General features: G+C 43.3%; 1 long non-coding RNA gene across 1 annotated transcript; it reads left to right on the top strand.

Annotated features, from left to right (window-relative positions):
- The first annotated feature begins 455 nt into the window (after positions 1 to 455).
- LOC149870189 (uncharacterized) lies at positions 456 to 10,555 on the top strand. The gene is made up of 5 exons (XR_016440429.1): positions 456 to 637; positions 2,556 to 2,655; positions 6,201 to 6,322; positions 6,959 to 7,087; positions 9,822 to 10,555. It is a non-coding gene; the product is annotated as an uncharacterized LOC149870189 (long non-coding RNA).
- Positions 10,556 to 10,765: the final 210 nt, after the last annotated feature.

Genomic DNA, 10,765 nt, shown 5'->3' on the forward strand with positions numbered 1-10,765 from the left:
TGTTCACACCTACATATAAATATATTTGTAATATAAGCAAATGTTCACACACACAGCCTCACTGGTGTACACATTCATGTATATAATGTATGTTTATATATAATATATAATCATATTTGCTAAGTTTCTTTCATTTTAAGTTTCTGTCCTCCTGCACGTGTCACCTTCTTCTCTTTACTCTTCATTAACAAATCACTATAGACATTTTTTAACAAAATATTTAAAAAATCCAAGGTACTAACTTGACACTTCCAAGCGATCACTTTTTGCTCTGCATGTAAGCTTATAACCTTAGGTGGCACTGCAGACACTGTGGAAAGTAAGACTAGAATCCAGAATAACCTTGATGAACTGGTGAAATGGCCCAAAAATCAATCAGATGAAATTCAAGTGCAAAGTCTGATGCTTGGACAGAACAAACACAGGTACAAATACAGACCGGTGAATGACTGGCTAGGCTGCAATCTTGCAGAACAGGACCTGGGGGTCACAGTAGGCCATAAGCTGAATATTAGGGCTGTGTGAAGCTTCAGGTGCTGAATTAATTCAGAAAAGTTTTGGAGAGCTTCGGAGAGCTTCAGAGATTCTAGCAGTCCCCACTCGCTGCCGTAGAAAGTTAAACCCAGACTCCACGCTAGTAAGTAGGGGGTGAGGGGGGATAGAGAAGGGGGAGGGGACCATGGGGGATCCCTGCTAGGCCCCATCCCCTGCCTGCTCCCCCAGCCCTCCTGACTGCCCCCAGACCCCTGCCCACTAAATGGCTGCCCCACCCAGCCCCAGCATCCCGGCTCTTTAAAAACAAAATAAAAAGCCCTGCACTCACCACTCACCAGCTCCTGCCAGATGGCGGGGGGCAGTCCCTGTTGCACCCCACTGCCCCACACTGTGTGGGTAGGCTCTGCCACACGCCCCCAGAAACCCCAACAGCTGCTACAGCATTCAGTGAGTGTGGGGCTTTCTTTTTTTTTTTTTTTTTTTTTTTTTTTTGCTTTTTTAAAGTGCCAGGACTCTGGGGCCTGGTGAGGCAGCTATTGACAGGACTGGGAGAGCAGGCATGGGATGGGGGCTTGTGGCAGAGTTCCCCACACAGCATGGGGCAGTGTGGGGCAGCGGGGATTACCCCCTGCCTAGCAGAAGCTAGTGAGTGAGGGGCTTTTTTTTTAAGAGCTGGGAGCTGGGGCCTGTTGGGGAAGCCATTGATTCACACAGGCCTACTGAATATGAGGTTGTGGTCTTGTTACAAAAAGGGCCAAGAGCATACTAGGCTGTATTAGTAGGAATGTTGCTTGCAGATCAAGGGAAGCCATTCTCCTGCTCTATCTGGCATTGATGAGGCTTCACCTGGGGTACTGTGCCTGGTTGGGGGCCGCTCACTTCAAGGAAAATGTAGCCAAATTAGAAAGATTCTAGCAACAAAAATTGTTAGAGGCCTGATAAACATGACTTACAAGGACTAGGTTTATTAGTCTGGAGAAGAAAAGACTGAGCAGGAATTTAATGACAGTCTTCAAACATAGGAAGGATGGTAGTATAAGGATGGAGATACTGTAGAATGTTCTCTGTGGCCACAGGAGACTGGACAAGGAGCAATGGTCTTAGTTTACATCAAGCAAAATTTAAGTTGCATATTAGGAAGAGCTTTCTCAATATGAAGATGCTTAAGTTTACCCTGGGAGGTTATGAAATCTCTATCCCTGAATGCTTTTAACAGCCAGTCAGAGACAATCCTGCCTTGAGCAGGGGATTGGAGTAGATGACCTCCTGAGGTCCCTACCAACCCTACTATTCTATGATTCCCTTCCCCAATACTTTGCTCTCCCACTTATTTAGATTGGCAACTCCTGGGGCTGAGACTGGCATTGTGTATGCCTAGCACAATGGGGCCATGATCTTGATAGGCTTTTAAGAACTGGAATAGTGCACCAATATGTCAGAAGTGTTTGCCTCAAGGAAACAAATAAAATCCAAAAGGTTTTAGCACTGGAACCAGATTATTTAGAGAGGTTGTGGAGTCTCTGTCCTTGCAAAATTTTAAACACAGATTAGACAAACACTTGAATGAGGTTGTTTAGACAAGTATGATATGCTGCCTTGAGCTGGGGATTGGAATAGATGACCTTTTGACATCCCTTCCAGCCCTATCTTTTACAGTTCTAAGGGGGTTTACTAATGCAGAAGAAAACAGTGAGGCACACCCCACCTCATAGCCCTCAATGTATTACGATGGATCACAGTATGTTCCCTATACTTGTTTGCGGCTGTGCTTCTTTCATACTCCCCTAGTGTGAATACCTTGGAAAAATCCACATGGATTTATACCTACAGGGTATGCATAATAATCACACCAGTAGAAATAGGCTTACCAAATTAGTATGGAAGCTTTTCTTGAGACAGTGATATGACTTGGGTGTGGGAAGCAAGCCAGGATTATTAACACACAAGGAAAGAAAGCCAGACCCCTCCAACTTTTAGACCAAAAATCCAGTAGGTATAGCACTTGCCCAAGAAGTAGGAAACCAAGGGATTTAAACCTGTATTATTTACCTTCTTCCTAGCAAAGTACTATAATCACCAGGCCACAGGCATGATGATACCATATGATGTACTTTTCAGCTACTCTCTTGAAAGTGACCTACTGGAAAGCCAGAATGGAAGGTATGAGAGTCCAGGAAGATGGGTGAAACATGCCCTTCTTCTGAGAAAGTGGGGTGTCAGGTTCTGCTCCTGACTCACCAGAAGCCTTTCAAATGCTGTGTATCAGCTTTATCCAATGAACTGCCAAGATCCTAAAACAATGTAATATCAGTAATTTGAGTTACAGAAAGGTGATATCAGCTAGAAGGTGCAGCCTATTTATATTCCACGGGAAACCTTCAGCAACAAGCCAGAAAGGCTGCTCAGTGCCATTAAAACTCCAAGCAGGTTTGTTTTTTAAAAACATTTGCGGCCCAGTTGTGCTTATAACAAACTCAGCAGGGATTTGCTACAACCTTCCATGGGAATAGGCTCAGGCCTTCGGTACATTAGTAATAATGCTAATAGCATTATGTACTGTGACTGGATTATGCCGTACAGTTTTGAAAAAACAAAACACTGAGACAAAGCCAAGAAGTTTATCTCCGTTAAATACCTCAGCTTTTCCTCAACAATTATCTCCCTGCAGCAGACTATTATCCAGTAGCAACATATAATTCCATTAATATTACTATTTAAAATATATCCTCTTAGTGCTGAAGAGAAAGCATTTGTGTTTGGAAATATCAGCGGCCCCATGTATTTTTGGAATTAAAACAGAAATTAAATCATTCAGACTATTCTTCCTCTCAGGTCGCATTCTTGCATTTCTTGCCTCACACAATGCTACAAGCTCTCCTGGCCACGTGAGGAGAATACAAATGGAGAAATTTGGAAAGTGTATGGGGCAAAGCACATTTTACAGCAATTCTGTGCCAGCTGCTACTGCAAGTGGTAACTGATAAAGGTTAGTGCCAGCAACATCTATTGAATCTGTTTCAAATTGACAGTAGGGATATAGGAATATCCAGGCAGCCTGTTTAAGGCTTTTGGTCTTGTTTTTAATGAGCAGGTTCTATAAGCTCCTGATGATACAGTTATCACATGTTAAATATTAACATTGTGTTGACATTTAAATCTGATTGCACCCAAGGCAGAAATACAACTAAGGGATTTAGTGGTTTTAAAAACAATGATCTATGCACTGTCCAAGCCAATACAGGAGCTGTGTAGGAGGAGGTTATTCCCAGTTTTAGCACTGTATGTAAATAGTCAGGAAAGTAGCCTCTGGAAGGTGACAGATTTCTATTATGCATAAGTCACTGTGTCCTTCTGTACAGAGTCAATTACATTGCTAGCACTTAACAAACAGAACAGCATACAGCAGGCCAAATTAACTGGGACAGGTTCCGCTCACATTGGCATCAGTGCAAATCCAGAGCCAATGTGCTGAGTACAATGAGATAAATGAGCTCAAATTTACATCAGAATAAACTCGGGCAGAGAAAGTTTCTGTGATGGAAAAGGCTGTGGTGACGGAATGCAACTAAAATGGGATGTATGGTGCCAGCACTGTGCTAAAAGAGGGCAGGAATGGATTGAAAAGTGATAAGGACTTTGCAGGCAAAGAGATTGGGGCTAGGCTCAAGGAAGGGCTTACTGCTTAAAGCAAGACTTAAGGACCCAGTTCTGGCCAATACAAATTGTGGTGCAGTAAAAACTCCTTTTCAGCTGCTGTCTGATTGGAGGCATCTAATCCCACTAGGGAGCTTAAAATTCCCTAGGTGGCTGCTTCATCTTAGACTTCAATTCTCTTGGTGCTTCTGCTTCTTGGTGCCTGTCTTCCTCCTGCCTAAGCTCATTCAGGGCTCAGGACCTGTCACTAATATCTTTGAGGAACTGAGTACAGGAAGGATTTTCAGAATGTGGGCCCGTGAATACTTAAAACCCTTTCAAAAGGGGAATGTTTCCAAAAGGCAATCAGTAGGCTTTATTGGCATGCTTGAATGAGCTGAGAGCAATTCCAATGCAGCAAACCACTCCAGCTTCAACCCTGGATGAAAGAGGGTTAAAATTGGGGTGGGTTTGCTGCATTTGAATTGTTTTCAACTTGTTCTCACGTAACAATTAGAATACTTTAGCTGCTGCCCTTCTGCAAGTTCCTTTTTGAAAGGGCTCCAAGTGTTCCCATGTCCAAACCCTCAGAGTACAACCAATCCACAGCATAGGATTGGACTCCTCATACAATGCAAATATGGTCATTTCCTTTAGCAACAACAGCTGTTTTTAATACAATAGTTTAGTGGTAAGAGTCCTTGATAGGAAGTTGGTCACATGAGTTTTGCAGCCTCCTCAGCCTGAGGACATTCAAACCAACCTCTGCCACTTCCCAGGAGAATGCCCCAACCACCAAGTTCTAAACTAATCTGAGGAAGCTCCTACTGAAACTATTCCTCCGTACAGCAAAGAATCCAAGATTTCTTTGGTTAAATAAAGTGAGAAGGAACAAGTCGGTGTACCTACTGGCTAGACCACTGCCTCTCAACTCATGGATTACAACCCACAAGAATATATGAAAGGGTCACAGACAAACTTTAAAAATGGATCAAACTGTAAATACAGATTCTCCTTTTAAGGAAAAAAACTTGTGAAACCATGGCTTTTTCCTTGCAAGCTGGCAGATTGCCAGCCTGCAAGGGGCTGCTTGGGGCCCCTTGGGTCTGCCCTCCCCCACACTCCATCCCTGCTTCACACACTGGTGGGCTGGTGCCTGGGGGTGGGGGGTACTGGGTCAGGACTGGCCACTGATGTTTACAAATGGTTCCTAGTATAAAAAAAGGTTGAGAACCACTGGGCTAGAGCACTAACCCGGGGAAAAGCAGGGAAAGGGGGAAAGGGAAAGAATGCATTCTGGATTTCGATTTCTGCTCATGTATTTTATCCATTCATCATTTAATGTAGAATACAGAAGCAGTCCATGAATCGGGGAGTGGTTTTCTGGAAAACAGCTCTCTAATCAAGCTTATATGAAGTGTCATTTGGTATCAAGGCTTCCACCTCCTCACCAGAAAAATCCAAGCATGACAGTAAAAGGTGGGACGTCCATGACTCCAAGCTGAAGGGGTTGCAGTCTGCTGTTAGACACAGCTAGACTGCTTTGGAGAAATAACTAGCTTGTTCTGTGATCTACACCATACTGCAGATGCAGCCCAGAGCAATAGGCCCCCATTCAACTCCACCTTTAAACAGCAGAAAAGTACCAGTGTGGTTGGAATGCTGTTGGAGCTTCCATGGTCCAAGAAACATACAAGAGGCAAGGTTTTTTGTGATTTTTTTTTTTTGGACCTACTATTTAATTGGCAATTTTGACAAGGTTTAGTCACAGAGCACCCTTCTTCAGGTCTGAGAAAGAAGACAGGGTAAGTTAAACAACAGGATACAACTCAAGTAAAAGCAATCACTCAAGAAATGGAGAATGCCTGTGAAGTCTATGCAAGAAGAAGTTACGTTGTTACTTAGAGATAAAGGTGCCATTTCAGAATATTTACATAGATTTTAGATCCTGCTCCCCCTGGGATGGCATGTAATATATAACGAAGAAACAGAGGCAAAGGGTCCTTCTCCCTCTAGCCTAGTAGCTAGGAAAGTTGCTAGACAGTGGAAGATGTGTGTCTTCTAATTTCCAGCAGAATGCCATAACCACTGGGTGAAGTCCTGTTAAGAGCTTCCCTACCCACCACTTCCTGAAGCTGGCCCACTGGGAAGCCAAGAATGGAGCATGCACGGCCAGGAAGAGAGCAAGCCAAAGGTAATGCAAATCAACAAGAGCGCACTACCAAGAAAAAGGGGACTCTGGTCCTTATAGCATTTTTACATTAAATAATCATTGAATTAAATGGATAGACAGCAGTGCAACAGCTCCAACTCAATTAGGTAGAAGCCAGGACTAGATTCCAGGGACCCTTCCATTTTAAGGCAGATGAATTTGGGTCCAAGAGTTTAATTTATTAAAAACAAGGTTCAGGAGTAACTGACATAATCTAGTTACCTATAGTGGAACAAATCTGAATAATAGGCTCTTCACTCCAACAAGTAAAGATATATATAACAAAATGCAGCAGAAGGTAAAACTAGAAGAACCCAGACTAGATGAGGCAGTTATAACAGAAAAACTCAGAAAGTAAAAAGGCACAGAAAGTTAGCTACTGGAGCCAATGAGTTAGAAATTCTCGTGGATTATCTATGTATATAAATATATTAATCAAGATTAGAATTTTTTTTCCTGAAAGACCTGTAGTCGTACAGACAGGAATTAATTCAGGGCAGTCCTTTGGCCTGCATTATATAAGTATCAAGCTTGACATTCACAACAGTCCATTCTGGTTTGTTATGTTCAGAGTCAGTGAAAACCGAATCAGCCTGCTTCTCTTCTCCACCCTTGCAGTACCAGACCTAGAAAAGGGGAGGTGAAAAACCCATGAGCTGACCCTCAGCAGGGATAGGAAGGAGAAGAAAGGGCTCAACCCCTGCAACTTTCTCCCCCATGAGGAACCCAAGGAGATGTAGAGTTGAGGTTGGTGGCCTGTACCAGGCTCAGCGGTCTATGCACCCTCCTCTCCTCCCCTGCCCCAGCATCTGATGACCCCTGTTGGTCAGACTCACCTACTACACTCTCTGGTCTCCCTCCCCTCTTGTCTCTTGCCTTTCCTGCCATGTCTTTGATGTTACCAGTGATACCCTGGAGGAAGCTGCTTCTAGAGGCTGGCAATAGTTGCTTTGGTACGCCTAACTCTTGGCTCCATCCTTGTGGATTGTCTATGCTTCTCTAGGTATGCTTCCCCTTTGAGACAGTCCCTCATGGACTCCTGGCCTCCAGCTGCCTCCATAGCAAGGCCCATATCTCACAGGTTTTACTCAGTCACTATTCAGAGGGAGAGCCCTATCCCTAAACCAACAGACTTGGCCCCTCAGGCCTCCAACCCTTGTTTGGGCTTCAGTCCTCTTGGCTTTGGCCCTTTTTCTCTGGCTGAGACCCTCAGCACATGTCCAGTGCTGCAGACACCAGCTCCTGGGTTTGTCTTTCACATTCCTGCCCAGAGTGGGTCTCAATATGTAGAGTGCTCCCCACTGCATAGGCTCAAAGCCTCCCCTGTAGCCAAACCTAGCCCTCCAGTTAAAGCAAACTGAAAGGGGAAAAATAACTATAACACAAAGCATAAACCATCCGCTTGTAACTTATATCTAAACCCCCACCTTAGGCCTCTACCAGTTGCCACACACCTATGCTAAGAAGCGCTTGGTTTATGTGCTTCAAACCACCACCTCTTTTGGTCATGTGGCTTCGTAGCCAAGCATAAGGGTTTTCCCTTTGTTCAACCGGCAGTCTGCCCTCTTTTGCTACAGTCAAACCCAGCTACTTGCAGCCTTTTCTTCCTGGAGTTTTGCCTCTTTACTGCTTATTACAGTGCAGCTAGCTCCTAAGTTTTTATAGGCATCCCCATAACCCTTCTGGGCTTTCTTCTGGTTACTTATGCAAAATGCAGCTGGCTTTAGCTCAGCTGTCTCCTGCAGAATACTCTAGCCTGCTGCTTTCCTCTCTTAAAATAACTGGCTCCCTATTACAGAGCTGGAAGTAGTGTGGGAGCTGGGGAATGGACTAAAGTTTTGGGGAATTGTATGAATAACTGTTGGGGTGGGCATATTGTGTGTGGAGACACATAATTAATTCAAATACAGGGTTTAATGATGAGAAACTCCCTACCAGCACAAAAACAAAAGACTTGAAGTGTGAGGATCACAGTCAACTTGTTCAATTAATTTGGGAGAATTTTCTCTGTCTCATGTATGAATGCATCCACATGCTGTAGACAGGCAGAAGGAGTTCAGAAGTCAAGTTAGACCCCAAAATAATATCTTTGGAAAATAAGCCTCATTATTTTCAGATCAAATCTTTTCATTTTAAAGTTCTAATTTGTGACTTTTGGGTTTGGCAAAATTATAAGAATGCCCTTGAATGCTTTCAGCTTCCCATCCGGTAATGGTTATACCCACACTACTATTCTGAGTATGTCATCTCATCTCTTTGTGAATGTTTCCACTGATGGTGCCACAACAACATCTCTTGGCAGGTTGATGCAAGCACTTCTTCCTTCTCAAACTACTCTGTTCAAGGTTTCTGTCAGGAGATGCTAAAGAGAAAATAAATCAAAAACTTTGCTAATAAATAAATCATAAAACACCTCATTCCTTTAAAATTAGAATAAATTTTCAGGGCCATTTTTTCACTGTTAATATAGTGTCAGCAACAACACATCACTGGACAAAAATAGATTTTCAAGAAGCTGGTTTAGATTAAGCGTGAGTGCTGTAATCTCAATTGTTACTTTAAGGAAAAACATTTCAGTCAGACGCATTTTAAATGCATAACCTCTCCTAGGAACAATGATATAAACTCCCATGCAAAGTTAAAATACAGTCCCATGATGCTTATGTAAACTTTGAAAAGAATTCAGGGAACTCCTCTTAGTACTCTGTTCATTTTAGGGGTGGATATACCTCAGTCATAAACTATAGTGCAAGTTTTCCTGTACTTTCCCACTTATCATTTCCACTCCAAATGGAACATATCGCTGCTATCTTTTGCATACTAAGCAAGTCATCAGCATTGCTGCAGTATGCAACTCTATTGACTTCATTGGGTACTGCAGAAAATGATCTTAGCCTGCCAGGTAAATTAATATTTTCATTACAGGTCAAATTCTGCCTTCAAAGAGCTGCTAGGAACATATTTTCTGTTACCCAAAAGCTTGAGGACCACTGATTTACACTCTGCCGAAGTATATTGAAGTAAATGGGTTGTACATCACATTAATTGGCAAAGAGTTTGGCCCTTTGCTTTCAGTGTACACTACAGTGGCCCAGCTACTACAATAATTGGTATAATCTGATACTTAAATGTTCAAACCCCAACATGAGCTACAGCCTCCAGACCATAATAACATGTATTATTTTTAGAGCATTACTGAATCCTTATGATTGATTTGCCTGGCATAACTTTTGCCGTGAACTCTAAGGGTGCAGGGACAAAGGGGAATGCAGAGACATAAATTTGCACTAGTGATTAGTTCCCGTTTATTTTGATCTGAAAAATGGCAGATTGTTGTGAAATCCTCAAAGAGCATTCTTGGTGAATAGCAAATAAGCACAGCAGTAAAGCACATAGAGAAACACTGAAAGACTCTGGAGGGAAGCCAAGAGGACATGGCTAATGTTTCACCTAATCTCCCCGCTTCTCTCTCCTCCCACAGTTCTGCCGCGTGATGTGAACTTCAGAGCTTCATCAGGCAGCTGCTTCTTGACTGTTTGCACTGTCTGCCCTGCTGGCAAAAGAACAAGAACAAAGAAGCAAAAAACATAAAACTGCAAGAGATTAGGAGCAGTGTGACTGAGAGAATAAAGCACTCACCTTTTACCATGGGGTGGAGGTAAAAGTCCCTCTTGAGATCCCCAGCACACCAAGCATGGAAGGTTCAGCTCAGTTCCCCACTGGCAGACATCCGTGTTGGAAAGCCACCACATGTAACTTATGTACATTTGTCTGGTCAGGAGAGGCCCAGGACTTCGGGTAACTGAAATACCGTACAGCCCTAGACAGAATGGTTCCTTCAATTCAGGACAGACATAATTGATAGTGGTGTGGGAAAGCTTCTGCTTGTCAGACTGTACCTCTCTTCTCCATCAAAAGCCAGTTTCATGGCCTCCCATCTTTTGTCTTCTATATGCACAAAGTAACTTAACTCTTCCCACTACAAATAATAACCTTTCCCTGACCACTAATGAATTGATGTTTGAATAATAAACATACGCATTAAAAATAAGTATCCAGAAGAACTTTTTAACAGCTCAGTTCTGCACTGAATAGTACTCCTTGGTGTGATTTAGGCCTTTAGAGTTCCAGGGGACCCATGTGACATGAGCAGATGTTGGCAAAGAGTTACTTAGTGGACATGTCTACACATGCAATTAATGCAAAGCAATAAACTCTGGCAATTATTGTTCTTGACTTTATCACTTCTAGGTGCGCCGTTTGAATATGCACCCAGGACTGCAGCATGTTGAGCCACGTCAGAGCAGCTCCAGCAGGCAGGGAGCCCAGGGGGCCAGCCTGCTAGGTGGGGGCTGCTGCTCTGCCAGTTCAATGTGCTGTGGAGGGGCTGACTGGGACACAGGGGTGCTCCAGTGTGGAGCCAGC

The sequence above is a fragment of the Crocodylus siamensis genome, chromosome 2 (assembly GCF_052110815.1).
Source record: "Crocodylus siamensis isolate JL-2025a chromosome 2, ASM5211081v1, whole genome shotgun sequence".
Classification (NCBI taxonomy): domain Eukaryota; kingdom Metazoa; phylum Chordata; order Crocodylia; family Crocodylidae; genus Crocodylus; species Crocodylus siamensis.